Source organism: Entelurus aequoreus, linkage group LG14 (genome assembly GCF_033978785.1).
Source record: "Entelurus aequoreus isolate RoL-2023_Sb linkage group LG14, RoL_Eaeq_v1.1, whole genome shotgun sequence".
In the NCBI taxonomy this organism is placed as follows: domain Eukaryota; kingdom Metazoa; phylum Chordata; class Actinopteri; order Syngnathiformes; family Syngnathidae; genus Entelurus; species Entelurus aequoreus.
The window spans coordinates 27,538,028-27,558,792 of record NC_084744.1 but is presented as its reverse complement, the minus strand read 5'-3'; the positions used below and the strand labels follow the sequence as shown (position 1 = coordinate 27,558,792).

At 37.9% G+C, this 20,765-nt stretch overlaps 1 protein-coding gene and 1 pseudogene across 1 annotated transcript in view; one reads left to right on the top strand and one right to left on the bottom strand.

The window, feature by feature from the left end:
* The window catches only part of LOC133664590 (zinc finger protein 431-like), a 404,655-nt gene that overhangs the window by 329,722 nt on the left and 54,168 nt on the right, over nt 1-20,765 (bottom strand). The window lies entirely within an intron of this gene.
* Nucleotides 9,478-20,765, top strand: part of LOC133664681 (major histocompatibility complex class I-related gene protein-like) — a 34,144-nt pseudogene continuing 22,856 nt past the window's right edge.

Here is a 20,765-nt window from a genome sequence, read left to right as displayed (position 1 = left end):
TAGTTACAGTTACTAGTTACTTTATTTCAAAAGTAACTCAGTTACTAACTCAGTTACTTACACCAAAAAGTAATGCGTTACTGTGAAAAGTAACTATTTAGTTACTTATTTTTTTCTTCTTTTTTTTTTAAAGCTCCCATTAATGCCCTTTTAGCCTTCATTTCAGTACTGTTATTGCACTGCAGAATAATACAATCTGTTGATCAACTTGACATGCATTTGCATCACTGAACTCTGCTAAGCAATGTGGTCTACATACAACACACAAACAATGTGGTCTACATACAACACACAAACAATGTGGTCTACATACAACACACAAACAATGTGGTCTACATACAACACACAAACAATGTGGTCTACATACAACACACAAACAATGTGGTCTACATACAACACACAAACAATGTGGTCTACATACAACACACAAACAATGTGGTCTACATACAACACACAAACAATGCGGTCTGCATACAACACACAAACAATGTGGTCTACATACAACACACAAACAATGTGGTCTACATATAACACACAAAAACAAAGATATGTTTCAAAGGGCCAACTTATTTCAGGCCAGAACAAATTGACAAAACTATTTTAAATAGCTGCAACATAACATACATAAGTAACAAACAGCATAATAACAACATAGCTGTAAACCAAACAAGTACTTTAACTTTACTTTTACATACCAAAGCCTAACCAGGCGTTTTTTCTCTCAAGGAATTCTGAAATAAAATCATGTCTGAAGCCCAGAACACTGTACACATTTCCCCAGTTTTAGTTTAGAGATAAGGAAATATTGGCCTGGCCCACTAGGATCCCTCTTTATGTTTGTGAACTTTATATTCTATACATTTAGAGTGATGTGATAATCAAACACTCTAGAAGTCTAGAATTAAAGAGTATATAAGAGAATTGACAGAGTGTGTGTACTATAATTCATAATAACATTGATGGCGGACGGCGTGGCGAAGTTGGTAGAGTGGCTGTGCCAGCAATCGGAGTGTTGCTGGTTACTGGGGTTCAGTTCCCACCTTCTACCTTCCTAGTCACGTCCGTTGTGTCCTTGGGCAAGACACTTCACCCTTTGCCTCTGATGGCTGCTGGTTAGCGCCTTGCATGGCAGCTCCCGCCATCAGTGTGTGAATGTGTGTGTGAATGGGTAAATGTGGAAATACTGTCAAAGTGCTTTGAGTACCTTGAAGGTAGAAAAGCGCTATACAAGTATAACCCATTTATCATTTTGATTCAATATTATGTTTTGAGCAATGACAGTTTGAAAGAAAAAAAACAGCTTTGTTTTATTAGTCAACATTGCAACTTTTTCTAAATTACATTTCACCTTTAAGCTTTTTTATTTCACTTTTGTTATGTTTTTGTTTATTTTAATAGTATTTTTAGAATGTGCTGTGGGCTTTTAAAACATTAGCTGTGGGCCGCAAATGGCCTCCGGGGCACACTTTTGACACCCCTGCTATAGATAATAAAAAATGTAATCTGATAAATCTATCGATAAAAAGCTGAGCCTGGCGACGCATGCGTGTTAGCAACTCTCTCGCTCTCTCTGTCTCCGCCCCTCCCTCACGAATGCTGCTGCGCGCACCACCCCCTCCATCCACTTCCCACACTCAGACACACACACAGCGCGGCTCCTCCGTGTGACACAAGAGATTCAGAAGAACGACACCGTAGCGCTGCAATAAAACATACTCAGATCTTCTGTTTCAAGCCAATACTACATAAAAAGTAACGTAAAATAACGCAGTAACGCATCATGTAGTAACGGTAACTGAGTTACTGAATATAACAAATAACGCGTTAGATTACTAGTTACCGCCGAAACTAACGGCGTTACAGTAACGCGTTACTTTGTAACGCGTTAGTCCCAACACTGATCACTACCAAAAGCTTGGTGACTTTCTCCTGTTTAACAATGTGTTTGATACTTTCCAATCAGGGTTTAGGTGCCACCACAGCACTGAAACAGATAATAATCATAATAATAATCAGAGAGCTGTTTTAGTCAGCTGCTGATGTTGAGAAACAAAAAACTACTCAACTTAAAGGCCTACTGAAAGCCACTACTACCGACCACGCAGTCTGATAGTTTATATATCAATGATGAAATCTTAACATTGCAACACATGCCAATACGGCCGGGTTAACTTATAAAGTGCAATTTTAAATTACCCGCTAAACTTCCGGTTGAAAACCTCTATGTATGATGACGTATGCGCGTGACGTCAATAGCTAAACGGAAGTATGCGGACACATTGAATCCAATACAAAAAGCTCTGTTTTCATCTCATAATTCCACAGTATTCTGGACATCTGTGTTGGTGAATCTTTTGCAATTTGTTTAATGAACAATGAAGACTGCAAAGAAGAAAGTTTTAGGTGGGATCGGTGTATTAGCGGCTGGCTGCAGCAACACAACCAGGGGAACTTTGAGATGGATAGCAGACGCGCTGCCGCCGACCTCACCTTGACTCCCTCCATCTCCGGGCCGCCGACCGCATCTATGATCGGGTGAAGTCCTTCGTCGCGCCGTCGATCGCTGGAACACAGGTGAGCACGGGTGTTGATGAGCAGATGAGGGCTGGCTGGCGTAGGTAGATAGCTAATGTTTTTAGCATAGCTCTGTGAGGTCCCGTTGCTAAGTTAGCTTCAATGGCGATGTTAGCAACAGCATTGTTAAGCTTCGCCAGCCTGGAAAGCATTAACCGTGTAGTTACATGTCCATGGTTTAATAGTATTGTTGATTTTCTGTCTATCCTTCCAGTCAGGGGCTTATTTCTTTTGTTTCTATATGCAGTTAAGCCCGATGCTATCACGTTAGCTCCGTAGCTAAAGTGTTTCGCCGATGTATTGTCGTGGAGATAAAAGTCACTGTGAATGTCCATTTCGCGTTCTCGACTCTCATTTTCAAGAGGATATAGTATCCGAGGTGGTTTAAAATACAAATCCGTGATCCACAATAGAAAAAGGAGAAAGTGTGGAATCCAATGAGCCCTTGTACCTAAGTTACGGTCAGAGCGAAAAAAGATACGTCCTGCACTGCACTCTAGTAATTCCCTCTCACGTTCCTCATCCACGAATCTTTCATCCTGGCTCAAATTAATGGGGTAAACGTCGCTTTCTCTGTCTGAATCGTTCTCGCTGCTGGTGTAAACAATGTGCAGATGTGAGGAGCCTTTCAACCTGTGACGTCACGCTACTTCCGGTACAGGCAAGGCTTTTTTTATCAGCGACCAAAAGTTGCGAACTTTATCGTCGTTGTTCTCTACTAAATCCTTTCAGCAAAAATATGGCAATATCGCGAAATGATCAAGTATGACACATAGAATGGATCTGCTATCCCCGTTTAAATAAAACAGTTTCATTTCAGTAGGCCTTTAACAGTTCTCAGATTAAGAAAAGTCCAACAACATAATAATACAAACAGACACAGGTTGACAAACATGTGTTTACTGTGTCTTTAATGACCTAGTGGTTAGAGTGTCCGCCCTGAGATCGGTAGGTTGTGAGTTCAAACCCCGGCCGGGTCATACCAAAGACTATAAAAATGGGACCCATTACCTCCCTGCTTGGCACTCAGCATCAAGTGTTGGAATTGGGGGTTAAATCACCAAAAATGATTCCCGGGCGTGGCTACGCTGCTGCCCACTGCTCCCCTCACCTCCCAGGGGGTGATCAAGGGGATGGGTCAAATGCAGAGGACAAATTTCACCACACCTAGTGTGTGTGTGACAATCATTGGTACTTTAACTTTAACTTTAACTTGAAATAAAGCCAGTTTTGATAGTTTATGTCTCACTGACATGTCCATTTTTCTTATGTTGTCGGTCTGAGCAATATGATGCCGTCTCATGGCAAAATAGATCGAGGCGAACATCTCAACTATCACAAAATGATGGTTGTCAATGCCATACTGTGTCTCACCTACGTGGGATCCCATGAGAAGTACGTCCTTCCCAACAATCATTTTCTTCACATATAATAACACATGCTGCAACTTGCACACCTTGACACTGTGAATGTTCATGAAAGACATAACAAGTCCGCCATTGTTTAATCATTTTAATAAGTAGTATGACTGTGTGAGAACTTCTGTAACTAATACACATCTACATGTGTGACACGTTAGCCTGGTGAGAATGTTTCTTACCACCCAGCCACCAATGTATGTGACACGGTTGTCCGGTAAGGGACAGTTCTGAGGTGGTGTTCAGTTGGCATAGTCGTGCTGGACAAGAACTCTTGGCACCACCTCAAAGGCATCTGGAATGCTGTCCTCCGAGTCCTCCGTCATAGGGAGGATCTTAGTGTTGTCTTGTGCTGTGGCATTTCCAGTTTTCCTGGGTTGAATGCCACAGTGTACAGCCAGCTTGGCCTAGATTAAATGTTGTTGCAGCCTCCTGTTTATAATAAGACAAGAGTACATAAGTAAGATTGTGCATTAGCACCCTCATCTTACATTATTATTGGCATATACATATATATAGTTATTAATATTGTCTTTCTTGAAAGGCCTTATGCCTATATAAAAGATGAAACAATTAAAATGTTTCTCTTCATTTCATACTTTCATACATCAACACAAAGCATATGATTTATGAAGGTAAACAAACGTAATGAACAATCCTTGATGTGATTAAATGAGTGAGTCATTCCGACATATCTTTTGTATCATTTTAAAGTTAAAGTCCCAACGATAGTCACACACACTTTGGTGTGGTGCATTTGACCCATCCCCATGTCCACCCCCTGGGAGGTGAGGGGAGCAGTGAGCAGCATTGGAGGCCACACCCGGTAATCATTTTGGTGATTTAACCCCCAATTCCAACCCTTGATGCTAGGGAAATGTCATTTTTATAGTTTTTGGTATAATTCAGCCGGGGTTTGAACTCACAACCTTCCAGTCTCAGGGAGGACACTCTATTCACAAGGCCACTAAGCAGGTCTTATAGACCCGTTTACTGCACACCAAATCTGATTATTGTTGTTGCCCTCAAGTGACAAAGATCTGATTTTTTTTTTACAGTCCTAACGCTCCAAAGTCCTTCAAATCTGATCTTTTGGCATCAGATTCAGGCTACATCAGGGGGTAGTCCTGAATCCGATTGGAATCTGATCTATTTAAGTGTGACTTCAGTCTAAACGCAATGCGACCTGAATGTGACTTTCTAATCAGCTTTGGGCGAGCTACATCATTCGTGTGTGTCGTGGATATTTGTGGATATTTCAACCACAACGTCCGGTTTTGGTGAGCAAAGTCTATTTAAGACGACCAAATGTTCAGTGCATCACTTGTCAGTAGTGCGCAAATAATAGGCTATATGTAATATATATATTTATTTGTATATATTATTTACTTAGATTCCAAAGAAATAACGATTGTTGAAGGACCGGAATTCACTCTGTGACGCATTTGCTTACATGCGAGTTGAAAAATAAAGCTCCTGTAGATCCACGCTGATGTCCGTGTCTCCTCTACTTAACAGACATTAAAAGATTACAAATATATTACACTATATACATCCATTCATACATTATATTACTTTCATTTACTTTCACGTAAAAAACACTAATTTTTGAGGTGTTGCGACTTTTATTTTATTTTGTGGTAGTAGCGACGTCCTCCCGGTCAACTTCACATACAAAATATGAACTTCACAGCATAAAAACAACGGCAGACATGAATTGTAGATGAGACTAATATTTGTAGCAGGAAATCAACTGCAAACAAATTTATCCTTTTTCTCATTAACGTCATGATCTCAGCAGCACAAATAAATCCAACTTTGTCTTTCACGGATGAATGTTTAATTAGTGGAGCCCTCAGATGTAAAGACTTTGGTGCATCTAATGGTTTGTTCTCTAAATCCTTGTGAGTGTCAAATGAAGTGAGGTCAGTAACGTCTTGGTGATAATAAATGCTTTCAATCTTGAAAAACAATATTTTTATTAAGAGTGTAAAAATCCACTCCATCCCATTTTAAATATCTTTTTTTAATGATCGCTTTTATATTTGCCGCTAAACCTTTCTGCAAGGATTCAGGTAAATAAACAGTAGCCTAATGGGACTCTAGACCAGGGGTCGGCAACCCAAAATGTTGAAAGAGCCATTTTGGTCCAAAAATAAATAAAAAAAACCGGTTTGGAGCCACAAAAAATCAAAAGCCTTTTATAAGTGATATAATGAAGTCAACACAGGATGTACGTGTCTGTATTAGTTGTATTAGCCTACTATCAAAATGACTTTAAAAGTCTTATACAAGTGTTATAATGAAGACAACACATGATGTTAGTGTCTATATTAGCTATATTAGCCTACTTTTATTTTTACAACATTGGAAAACATTAGTAAACCTTCTCAGAGGGTGAGATAACTCCTCTAAATGACTGTCTTAGAATGGCCAAAGGTATAGATGTGTGTGACCAAGTTAAAGGAAACGGCGGGCTGTCTTCTTCTAATGAATTTATTACAATCTGTGCAAGCTGGGTAACGTTTGCTGTGGTCTGGAACAACATGGCACACAAACAACTATCAGAAATGCAGCCAATATTACATACAGATAATGTGTCATGAGAAATGCAGATACAAATTAAATACACAGAGGACATAGGGAATTAAATGAGCTCAAATATACCTACAAGTGAGGCATAATGATGCAATATGTACATAAAGCCAGCCTAAATAGCATCGATTAGCTTGCAATCATGCAGTGACCAAATATGCTTGATAAACACTCCACACAAGTCAGTAACATCAACAAAGCTCACCTTTGTGCATTCACGCACAGTATAAAACGTTTGGTGGACAAAATGAGACAAAGAAGGAGTGGCATAAAATATTTATTTCTCTGGCATGTTGAAGAAAGCTATACATGTAAACAAACAACGGTGAGTTCAAGGACCGCCAAAATGAGGACAAAACGGCGCTCGCCAAATACTCTCATCAGAGAATCATGTTTAATATAAACAGTGGGATTTCTAACAATTAGGCAGGATTGTGTCATGTTTGTTCTCCTACAGAAACCCTATTAAAACAAAAATATATTTTTCCCCCCATCTTTTTCTATTTTCATACATTTTTGAAAAAGCTCCAGGGAGCCAGTAGGGCAGCGCTAAAGAGCCGCGAGCCGCAGGTTGCAGACCCCTGCTCTAGACCATGGTCTGAAACCCGGAAGTGGCCAGATGTGCCTCTAGGTCACGTGATTGCAAGCCAGCTATACGACATTTTGTGCTCAAACTCTACACTCACTCTCACTTCTTTTATTTCTACGCTCCAGCTGCTTGACCATCGTGTCAATTAAAGGCCTAATGAAATGAATTTTATTAATTTAAACGGGGATAGCAGATCCATTCTATGTGTCATACTTGATCATTTCGCGATATTGCCATATTTTTGCTGAAAGGATTTAGTAGAGAACATCGACGATAAAGTTGCAACTTTTGGTCGCTGATAAAAAAGCCTTGCCTGTACCGGAAGTAGCGTGACATCGCAGGTTGAAGGGCTCCTCACATTTCCCCATTGTTTTCAATGCAGCGAGAGCGATTCGGACCGAGAAAGCGACGATTACCCCATTAATTTGAGCCAGGATGAAAGATTTGTGGATGAGGAACGTGAGAGTGAAGGACTAGAGTGCAGTGCAGGATGTATCTTTTTTCGCTCTGACCGTAACTTAGGTACAAGGTCTCATTGGATTCCACACTTTCTCCTTTTTCTATTGTGGATCACGGATTTGTATTTTAAACCACCTCGGATACTATATCCTCTTGAAAATGAGAGTCGAGAACGCGAAATGGACATTCACAGTGACTTTTATCTCCACGACAATACATCGGCGAAGCTCTTTAGCTACGGAGCTAACGTGATAGCATCGGGCTTAAATGCAGATAGAACCAAAATAAATAAACCCCTGACTGGAAGGATAGACAGAAGATCAACAATACTATTAAACCATGGACATGTAAATACACGGTTAATGCTTTCCAGCCTGGCGAAGCTTAACAATGCTGTTGCTAACGACGCCATTGAAGCTAACTTAGCTACGGGACCTCGACAGAGCTATGCTAAAAACATTAGCTTTCCACCTACGCCAGCCAGCCCTCATCTGCTCATCAACACCCGTGCTCACCTGCGTTCCAGCGATCAACGGAGTGACGAAGGACTTCACCCGATCATAGATGCGGTCGGCGGCCCGGAGACGGAGGAAGTCAAGGTGAGGTCGGCGGCTAGCGCGTCTGCTATCCATCTCAAAGTCCTCCTGGTTGTGTTGCTGCAGCCGGCCGCTAATACATCGATCCCATCTACAGCTTTCTTTCTTTGTTCTTTGTTCATTAAACAAATTGCAAAAGACTCACCAACACAATACTGTGGAATTTTGGGATGAAAACAGAGCTTTTTGTATTGGATCCAATGGGGTCCGAATACTTCCGGTTCAACCATTGACGTCACGCGCAAACGTCATCATATCGAAACGTTTTCAGCCGGAAGTTTGCCGGGAAATTTAAAATTGCACTTTATAAGTTAACCCGGCCGTATTGGCATGTGTTGCAATGTTAAGATTTCATCATTGATATATAAACTATCAGACTGCGTGGTCGGTAGTAGTGGCTTTCAGTAGGCCTTTAAGCCACGAAGAAGAACAAACGCTATGACGTCATATGCAACCCAGCTCCTGCGAGCTAGATTTTTCATACACAAAAGTCGCTTTCTTAAAGTGAAACCCAATTTCCGACGTTAAAATATTAATTCAAACTTGGAAAATGGTAAAAAGTAGAAAGAGCCTTAAATTAATATCTTTGTTGGAGAAATTAAAGTTGTTTTAAACAAGTCCAATTGTGTATTTATTTCATTTACTTATATATATTTTTTAAAAATTTTAATCTAATTTGTATTGTGTCTTTTTTTTTTCAAGGTCTGGTTGGAATGAGCATTGTATTTAATTTGATGTATTTTATATTTCTATGTAATTGTTTAACTTGCTATAAAATATTGAATAATATTGTGTTGAAATAATAATAATATGTGTGGGCATAATTCTTCAATTATTACAAAAATACAAACGATTAAAAATAAAACAAAAGTGTTAGGTCATTGTTTTTTGTCCTTTTAAAAGAGTGTTTTAAACACTTAGACGCTACAATATCACTTATGTAAAATGTTCATCTTGTTGTTGTGTATTGTTCCTATAAAGTTTGTGTGTGTATTATAAAAATATTACTTCAAAAAACATGACATCACCTCCGACACGCCCTTCACTAGATTCACTTTTATTCTTGTAATGATGATACGACTTTTATTTTGTTAATATTCCTGTGTTAGCTGCAGTGGAGGAACTGCGTTGCTGTCAAATTTTTGTCTCCTCCTCCAGGAAGTTATTTCAAGTCACGTGATTTCCCGATTTGATATAAAAGCTTGTTTCCGCTTTGGCGTCCATTTCATGTTTACTCGTCAAGCAAGTTGTCGTCGTCTTGTTTTTCTCTGAGGGTTAAAACTAGAAACGTTTTTTATTGACTTGTGCACTTGTGACATTTAATGATGAACTTGCTTTTCTTCTTTCTCCTAGTTGTACAAACACACAGCGTGACGCCTGGTAAGTCCACTTTCTTTACAACTTTATACACCTCATTCCTACATGCTCATTTCATCCTAAATACTTCTTCTCATTATTATCTTCTCTTTTCACCAACATCAATCAGTGAATAGTTTGCATCTTCATTTGTTTCTCAAACTTTTAATGAGTCAAACTTGTTTAAGTTGTCTCACTTTAACAGCAAAATACATCAAACGTTTTACTTTAGAATTTCCGGAAACGTTGGTTTCACTTTTAAATAGGAAAATAACAATAATTAATCCAGGAAACAATCAGGAGTATCAGTTATAAGATGAGATGTAGATCAGAATAATTTAATGTACACAAAAATTACTCTATTGGTGGGAATTATTCTGACATAATGGATATAATTGACCCCAAAAGGGACAAGCGGTAGAAATGGATGGATGGATTATTGTTTATTGTTTATTGAGGATCCCCATTAGCCGACACACAAACGCCAGGCTAGTCTTCCTGGGGTCCTTTTCAAAAATTCAAAGTAAAATAATAATGCACAGATCCAGTTACAAATAAAAGAAAGGAAAAGAAAATTCTCAAAATAATGAAATAAAATAAGAGTACACAGATCCAGTTACAATAAAAGAAAGTAAAAAGGGAAAGTGAGAAAAAAAAAAGTTCTCAAACTGATGACATGAAAGATTAACTCTTAAATCTAAAAAGTGACTACATGTTTCTTAAATGCTTTTTTTTTTTACTGTGAATAGTCCTAGTATGTAAATGAAGAGTCAGTGTTTCCCATAAACTGCCAAGATACCTGTGGCGGTGGGGGCGTGGCTATGGGCGTGGTCACCATGACATCATCGCGTAATTTGCATAATTTACTACAATGATATGATTTTCTCTAAAAAAGCTTGTTAGGTTCAAACCCTGTTTGACACCTATAAACAAGACAAGAAGGCAAGGAATTAAACAGAGACAGAAACAAATTTGGACTCAATTGAGGAGATGCCATGTTGACACTGTACCCTCTACAGCAAGCCTGGGCAATTATTTTGACTCGGGGGCCACATTTAGAGAACAAAATGTGTCTGGGGCCGGTACATCTATTTTTAGGAACACTACTACAAAACCTCACAATAATGTCTGATTGAATGCTTAAAAACGTTATGACAGACCGCCTTAAAAAACATAATGGAATTTTTACATTTTTATATGAACGATAAAACACTGAATATTGACAAAATATGAACGTCACACCCCCTTTCGATCGACATATTTTACAATCAAGTGAAACGCAACAAACCATGAAATATGAACGCGAAGGGTACGAAATAAACCCACCTACAATCTGATATATCTGATATTTGCTGAATTTCCCCCAGGGAAAGTACTTTCTATTCTATTCTATTCTATTCTATTCTATTCTATTCTATTCTATTCTATTCCATTCTATATATATTCACTAAGCTTTAGAACTTTGTTGTGAAAATCTCCTTCCGCGTCTGTGGAAACGCTTCCCGCCCACACTGCTTGGTGCCTCGTCTGAGCTGCTGTGACGTAGCTTACCATAGTAACTAATTAGATGACCATAGTAACTAATTAGATTACCATAGTAACGAGTATATCATCCATAAGCGCAGATTCCAACCATTGAAAGACTTAGTATAGTTGAAGACTTACGGCCATTAGAAAACATCACTGCACATCATAATGGCAGCTACACTTTCCATCTTAAAGATCTAAAAAAATGATTTGGGAATGTCCGGCGGGCCTGATTGAAAAGCTCAACGGGCCGCATGTGGCCCCCGGGCCTTAATTTGCCCAGGTCTGCTCTACAGTGTCACCCATGCTCTCCCGAAGGAGGGTTTCGTCTCCTCTTTTATTTGAATACTCAATGTTCACGCACCAACAAATGCCACAGCAGGAATAGGAAGCATGCAAAACAGTCACTGTCCTTGGTCAGAGAGGAGAAGGGGTGACCTTATGTCAAAAAAAGATTTACGACCTTAAGGTCAAAAGGTCACAGGGGGGTGGGGTGAAGGGGAGGTCAGAAGGAGGCGGGGCTGAGGGGGGAATACACCTTATGTCAAAATGTGATTGATGGCCCTGTAAGAGGAGGGGTGGGGTGAAGGGGAGGTCAGAAGGAGGCGGGGCTGAGGGGGAGACACCTTATGTCAAAATGTGATTGATGGCCCTGTAAGAGGAGGGGTGGGGTGAAGGGGAGGTCAGAGGAAGGTGGGGCTAAGGGGGGAGACACTTTATGTCAAAATGCGATTTACGACTTTTTGAGTATTAACACATGTACGTACACACACACGCATACACTGGTATATGTGAATGGTAAGTCATTGTTAGTACGAGCATTAAGAGAAAATGGAAAAGATGGAGAAAGCTGTTGTTTCAGTAGGCATGATTAGCGAAACGCCAGTTTCAATTTATAAAAATGATAAAACTTACCACGACGCTACTCGGAAAAGTAGGATTTTTTGGCCTCAGGTCGTTGGGTTTTCCGTGCCGGTCTCCGTGCTCCTAAAATCAACGGATCCTATCAGCCTCAGTCGACCGAACCAGACGTCTTTTCTTTGGAGTCTTTTAACTCCGAATGCGGGGTGTTTACCCCGGTGGTGATGGTTCCTATAGCCGCATGGCGAGAGTGTATGGGAGAAATGAAGGAGAAGATAGACGTCTTGTTTCGAAGCAGCCGAAATTGGAAATGCGTACTGACGACGAAAAGAAGGTTGTCTTTTGAGACCACACCCCCGACGGAGTACGAAAGGACCACCCCTGCCAATACATCAACCAATAGTATTTGAAAACAATCTTTCTACTAGTCTGATTGGTCGAAACTTTTTACGGGGCTCCTCCCCTTTGAAAACAATACGCCCCGTAATTTTTTGACTAATTTGTTGGAAAAGTGGTCAAAAGTCATGAAAATGTTTAAAAATGACACTGATACCATTACCATAAGTCTCACCGCTGACCTCGTGAGTCTATAAATGCCCAATATGTACAGAAAAATCTAAAATATCTCAAAAAATAGGGGGCCGGATTTTGGACGTCGGCGTACCGCGTTTGGGGTAGGGCCATAGTTTGGAGACCGATGGTAAAAATTTACCATTGATGGTTAGTTTTTTTCTTTGGATTAAATAGAGAGTAAATCTAGCAGAAAATATGCATTATAAACAGAGAGAGAGAGTTTGGAGGGGTAAGAACACCCTTTTGGGACTTTCACAGCAGCACAGCAGCAGTGAGAAGACATACACAGCAAAAGTCATGAACATGTTTAAAAAAATACACGCGTAAGAAACAGCACAATTAGGGTATGAATAAATATTTTAAGCAAAGTTACCATCTTTATTGATAGTTTTATTTTTTTTTTGTTTTTGGCGGGATGAAATCACACACACACACACACACACACACACACACACACACACACACACACACACACACACACACACACACACACACACAGCAAATTGGTTGGTATGCGGTTTATTGTAGGCAGCTGGTTTTTATTGACAAAACCATGCTCGAAGAGATAGGTAGAGACAGGTGCTTTTTTGCTGACAAAACTATGTCTAATGAGAGTGGTAGAGACAGATTTAAGGCGGGAGAATTTGTTGACAAAAACCAGATGTTATTTCTCTAGACACTAAAAGGTCTGCTGTTTGTAATGTTACCAAATTACTGATTTTTAATATTTTTTACTTAATAAAGGGTTTGTATTGTGGTCAAAAGTTTTCAAAATGTTTTAAAATTACACCCGTTATTTAGTCCCACAAGACCCACCGCAGGCCTCGCGAACCCCAACAAAGTTGCAGGAGGAGCGGGGGCAGAAAAGTTGGAAAAGTGGTCAAAAGTCCCCAAAATGTCTAAAAATTACACCCGGGTACCACTCCAACAAGTCCCGCCGCAGGCATCGTGAGTCCGGGGGTGCTGACATGTCCAAAACACCCCAGTAAAGTTGCAGGACGATTGAAATATATTTTTGTATAATAACTCAGATACGGTAACACTAGCGAGCAGTAGATATTTAAACTGAAAAAAACTATGTCCGTTTGATCTTACAAAGTTGGAAAATGACTTTCGGGGTGTTGTTTAATATTATGCGTATTCATTATTTTGTTTTATAGAGGGAATATGGGAAGATTTTAAAGCGAGTGCCTTACAAACACAATTTGAGGAGTCAGATTTTCATTTTTACAAGAAAAAACATACAATATACAATATATATATACATTTACTTACAGATTTTTACGCCTCTGGCGCGTTGGACGCCTTTAACGGGTCTCCCGCCAAAAAGTGTCGAGGAGGTTGACATTGAAGAACTGGTTGCAAAAGAGGATGAAGACGAGGAAGCTTTTTTACTACAAAAGAGTGCCATCATTGAAGAATTGTGCCGGGACAACATTGTCAAAAAAAAAAGACGCCGAATGTCCCGCCATTGAAGAGCTACTCACCAATGACGTTCCAGCGGAGGCTGAAGGCTTGCTCGCGGTGAAAGAAGAGGGGTTTTTCCCACAAAATACTCTCCACACCGAAGACTTGCTCGAGGACAACATTATCGAAAAAGACGACAAAAGTCCTACATGCAACTGCTGTAAGTTTTTCTTTGCTTTTTGCATGTTTTTTTAAGCGGCTGTAGGAGATGTTCACACTAGACTGTCTTTTTGCAAAATGAATTTGGCGCGCGGAAAAGTAGGAGGGGTCTGATTTTAGAGGTGGGGGTTTGTTTTTGGGTGCGAGTGTTAAAGTGGCGAGTATTTTGCATATGTTATATTATTGTTTTATTTTTTATATTTAACATATTGTGTTGAAGTTTGGGGAAATGTTTATAAAACAAACATGGACCCATTAATTAAACTTTAAAAAAGGGGTCGTTAGAATAATACACAAAGTGTGCTACTATGAACATACCAATCTGTTATTTATAAGTTTTAAGGTGTTAAAAATGTTTAAATATTGTGTTTTTAAAAACAATGGAAATTATGTTTTGTGTAAAGAACATTAGCCTTTTAGCTTGTATTTTTAGGTTATTTAAATTAAGAGGAGAAAACTATAATTTACGGGGTATATTGATTTTTAAAAAAGGTAAAGTAAAAACGAATATAAAATACAAATGTATTTCAGTTTTAGGAGTTTAATGATAAAACAAGCTCAGTGAGGAGCTGAAGACATGTAGTTCTTTTTTAAGGTTTAAGAAAACATTGAAAGGTAAAAATGACGAGAAAAGTGCTGGTAAAAAAAACTAGTAATCCATGTTTTGAGGACGGTCAAAATAGCGACAATAAATACAAACAAAACAACACTAACGACAGCTTCGGGAATTTATCAGAAATACAAAACACATTAACGTCTTACAAACAACATGCGTTTTGCCTCTAACAATAAACGTTTTAAAACCTTTACAAATTAAAACATATAGGCAAGGCAAGGCAAGGCAACTTTATTTGTATAGCGCTTTTCATACACAAGGCAGACTCAAAGTGCTTCACAGACAACAAAGTGAAATGAAAAAAAATAAAAGCAAAATTAAAATGCAGACAATAAAAATAAAAACAGTGCAGACGTTAAAAGTTAAAAGATTAAAAGATTTAGCTGAAAGCTAAGGTAAACATAAAAGTCTTTAGTCTAGTTTTAAAAGTAGTGAGAGTTGGGGAGAGTCTGACATCTTCAGGAAGTTTATTCCAGCTATGTGTTGCATAGTGACTAAATGATAATCTCCCTTGATTTGAGTTTACTCTTGGAACCGCTAACAGATTGGTCTCAGAAGATCTTAGTGATCTAGAGGGCGTATATAGTGGGAGCATAAAGAAAAAACAAAGAAAAAACATTAATAGCAGAACAATATTTATGTTTGTTTTGCTAAAGAAAGTATATTATATAGGTGTGGTGCTAATGTTTTATACATGTGTTTATTTTAAACAACACTTTGTTAAAATATTTTAAGGTGTTAGTTATTTTGAGCACATTTGACAATTAATGATATCCGCAATATTTTGGTTATAATAACTGCGATATGACTTTATATTTTAACTTTTTTTAATTTACATAAACTTGTTGTAAAGCCTCCATGTTTGTTTTGTGTTTTAGCATTAGGAAAAGTTTGTATTGTTTATTATTGTTGTTTGGCACAGTTTATTTTTAACACGCTAAACGTTGTATTGAAGTACATTACAGATTAACACTCGGACAGGAGTATGAAGAAGCGGAGCTAATTTACTGTTTTTTTGACCAAATTGCATGATTTGGGGTCTTTTTTTTTTCTCTTTGAGACAGACCCATGATGAGTGACAGGGGCTACATTCCATATGTCAATGGCATGGTGTGGTCCATTATCTTGTGTAGTAATCCGAAAAACCTGCAAATGGCTGGTATGCGATTTATTTGTTGTTGTTTAAAACTGTATACGTTTATGAGCGTCTAAAAGAGACAAGACAGAGACAGATTTAAGGTGGGAGATTTTGTTGACAAAAACCAGATGTTATTTCTTTAGACACTAAAAGGTCTGAACAACCTCTTAAACTGGATCATATCAGTACCATTTTTAAGTTTTTTTTTTACTTAATCCATTTCATAATGTAATTTTACATACTGATATGCTAAAAGTTTTAAGTGTTGTATGTGCATACAAAAGGTTTTTATGAAATGCAAGATGGCTTTTTGGTGCAAACTTTTTTACAATGATGTCTGTCTTTTTTAGTTTTAAATTATCTTAAAACTCTGATCTTTTTGAGCCTTTTGATGTCTTTTCACTTTGCTTTAATTTATTTTTGAGTCATCTTTCTCTATCGACACCCCACTAGTACTAGCCCCCTTTCAGCACACACAAACCATTTAGTTATGACATGCAGTAGCTAGAAGCACTCCAATGTTTGTGTATTTTACTCATTAAACAAATAATCACAACATCAAAATACAAATGGATGCTTTTTTTTTTTTTAAATCGAATGAATCAATTTGACGAAACGTTACATCCCTCGAGTTTTTAATTATTTTTGTGTACACCCTAGTAATCATGTTAGAACAATGTGGTAACAGTGGTCAATATAATCAACAGTCTGCTTGTTTTACCCAGTAGAAGTAGTAAGTACACAAGAGCTAACATAGGCAAAGAGATGATGAATAAAAAGAAAAAAGGAGTTGTCGTCAGCGGAAAACAAAACAATTGACGATAAGCAGAATAAAAAAAAACTGAAGTACAACAAAGCATACATAGCCTTTTGGATTTACCATGAATATGTTAGGAAATGAGGAAAGGCAGGTGTGTGTTTTATACCATCTACTACACTTTGTATTATCCTATCTCTTTGAGATGCCTTTTTTTTTTTTTTTTTTTTTTTTTTTTTTTTTACTGTTGCTGCAATAAAAACAGTACAGATCTAATCTTAATACAGAGGACGATACAACAGCGTTTGGTTTAGGAGAGAACACAACGAAGCTAATACAAAAATTAAGAAAAGAAATACCACTAGTTTGACAAAAACAGACTTTCCTCGAACCATGGTAAAAACTGAATGTGTTCATACAAATAAATATGTTCCTATAAATTAAACACTGTTAAACACTGTTAAAAAAGTTTGAAATAATTAATTACATTGTAATTTGGGTTTTATTTTAAAAAAATGCTCAGACTAATGCAGTGCCTGTTTGAAATGTTTATGGGTCAAGCTTTTTAAAAATTGTATTTTGGAAAAATTAAATGTTTAGGGAAAGCAAATGCAAAGTTGCACATTTATACCGTAGAATAAGCTACGATATAGGCTGATCGGTCAAAACTTTTTTTGACTCCTCCCCCTTTAAAACAATACGCCCCGCAATTTTTTAACCAATCCGCATCGGTTCCTTTTTTTTTTGTACCCTTTAAAAACAAGACAATCCTGCAATTTTTGACCAAACCACAACGGTTCCTTTCTGAACATACGGACCTCTCAAACAAGAAAATGCCAAACAAGACAAGCAGACGCGTACAGACCTCTTTTATACCACAGGACAAATTTAAACCAACCGTAAACACGGCTGATGAACCATCCGGCATTACGGCTGATAAAGCAACCATGGCTGAGATTTTTATCCCGCCTGAGACGACGGAGGATGCGAACGACAAAGAGACCCCTTCAATCCCACCGTGTCGCCTCACCAGATGCTTCGGCAGACAAGGGACGAAAACCAGCGAGGCTACACCGTCTTTGTCAGACAACGATACGGAGGAGGAGGAAAAGGAGAATTGTTTTGTAAACATAACTCCTCCATCAGCCCAGCCACCATCACCGTCACTCTTGGACCCTACATTGCACATTGACGCCGAAACCGACGGGGGTCTGTGGTTGTTTTTCGCCAGCACGGTGAAAACGGCCGTGTTTCATCTCCTCAGCCACACCATCTACAATTTCAGGCAAAGCAAGTGCTACGGTTGCTGGGTAAACCATCCGAGCCAAAGACAACACCCATGCCTGGAACCGTACGAGCAGGACTTTTTGTTGTCCAACTACGCCGAAATCATCAAGAGTCTGCGTACACCTAAATTCATTCAGGCCATTCAATGCTTGCTGATGCTTCGTTGCATCAAGGCTGAGGATTCAAAGGTCGAAGCCTATGCAGACTCTTTGCTGTCTCAACTGGAATCCGAGACAGATATTTGGGGGGCTATAGATGACATGTACAACGAGGTGGTAGGAAATGATGAAACGATTTTGGCACATTTGGATATGGTGACAGAGTGTTGGAAGAATTAAAAAAAAGATGGGTAATTATTGGGGAAAACTTGTCAACTTTGTCGAGAACCACGCTGTTATATACCCATTGACGGACGTGATAGAAGCATTTATTTTAAAACGCGACAAACCTCAAAAACTACAAATCATTCTTGACTATGCCCGCTCTAAGCCCACCTGGGAAACTGTTGTTTGTCATGCTTCTGACTTTGACATTTTGAAATGATTTTGTCTGAATGGTCTAAAGAAAAGTCTTTTTAACCTTCACCTTGTCATGTGTTTGTTTTATATGCTCTGTTTGTTGATATGACGATGTATCGCCTGCGACGCAACATCCCCGTTAACGTTTTGTTTGAACTGCAAAAACTACATAATGCGATTAAATGTACCTACGGTATACCTGTTTTATATCAAACCTTGATTATAGTTTATAGTTTATAGAAAATTGTTTTAGATACAATGTGTTGTTTTTTATGAATAAAAACAAAATGTTTTAGATACACTGTGTTGTTTCTCATGAATAAATAAAAACAAAAGGCAATGTATAGTATGTAATGCATGATTGTTCAGTTTTGCCTAAAAGGGAACCAATAATTTGTATCAACAATGTAGAAATAATAAATATACCAACAATAGTAATAGTCAACATAGCAATAATGGTAGTAAAACATAAAGCACATGTTAACAATTAGGGACGGCGTGGCGAAGTTGGTAGAGTGGCTGTGCCAGCAATCAGAGTGTTGCTGGTTACTGGGGTTCAATTCCCACCTTCTATCTTCCTAGTCACGTCCGTTGTGTCCTTGGGCAAGACACTTCACCCTTTGCCTCTGATGGCTGCTGGTTAGCGCCTTGCATGGCAGCTCCCGCCATCAGTGTGTGAATGTGTGTGTGAATGGGTAAATGTGGAAATACTGTCAAAGCGCTTTGAGTACCTTGAAGGTAGAAAAGCGCTATACAAGTATAACCCATTTATCATTTATTATTTATTATAACAATTTGAGACGGAGTACAACAGCGGGTCAAATTAAAGATCCTCGTTTTTTTATATTTGAACTAAACCCTATGTCTGTGATTTTAATACATAAAAAAGTGCAAATGATTCCGTAAGTTGTGCACTTCTTTAAACATAGCACAGTAGCATTAAAATCGTTTTTTCTTTTTAAAAAGAGCTATGTTTTTTTTTGTTTTTTTAAATTTTGTTTAATGCAAAATTTGTACTAATATAGCCTATATCGTAGCTTATTCTACGGTATAAATGTGCAACTTTGCATTTGCTTTCCCTAAACATTTAATTTTTCCAAAATACAATTTTTAAAAAGCTTGACCCATAAACATTTCAAACAGGCACTGCATTAGTTTGAGCATTTTTTTAAAATAAAACCCAAATTACAATGTAATTAATTATTTCAAACTTTTTTAACAGTGTTTAACAGTGTTTAATTTATAGGAACATATTTATTTGTATGAACACATTCAGTTTTTACCATGGTTCGAGGAAAGTCTGTTTTTGTCAAACTAGTGGTATTTCTTTTCTTAATTTTTGTATTAGCTTCGTTGTGTTCTCTCCTAAACCAAACGCTGTTGTATCGTCCTCTGTATTAAGATTAGATCTGTACTGTTTTTATTGCAGCAACAGTAAAAAAAAAAAAAAAAAAAAAAAAAAAAAAAAAGGCATCTCAAAGAGATAGGATAATACAAAGTGTAGTAGATGGTATAAAACACACACCTGCCTTTCCTCATTTCCTAACATATTCATGGTAAATCCAAAAGGCTATGTATGCTTTGTTGTACTTCAGTTTTTTTTTATTCTGCTTATCGTCAATTGTTTTGTTTTCCGCTGACGACAACTCCTTTTTTCTTTTTATTCATCATCTCTTTGCCTATGTTAGCTCTTGTGTACTTACTACTTCTACTGGGTAAAACAAGCAGACTGTTGATTATATTGACCACTGTTACCACATTGTTCTAACATGATTACTAGGGTGTACACAAAAATAATTAAAAACTCGAGGGATGTAACGTTTCGTCAAATTGATTCATTCGATTTAAAAAAAAAAAAAGCATCCATTTGTATTTTGATGTTGTGATTATTTGTTTAATGAGTAAAATACACAAACATTGGAGTGCTTCTAGCTACTGCATGTCATAACTAAATGGTTTGTGTGTGCTGAAAGGGGGCTAGTACTAGTGGGGTGTCGATAGAGAAAGATGACTCAAAAATAAATTAAAGCAAAGTGAAAAGACATCAAAAGGCTCAAAAAGATCAGAGTTTTAAGATAATTTAAAACTAAAAAAGACAGACATCATTGTAAAAAAGTTTGCACCAAAAAGCCATCTTGCATTTCATAAAAACCTTTTGTATGCACATACAACACTTAAAACTTTTAGCATATCAGTATGTAAAATTACATTATGAAATGGATTAAGTAAAAAAAAAACTTAAAAATGGTACTGATATGATCCAGTTTAAGAGGTT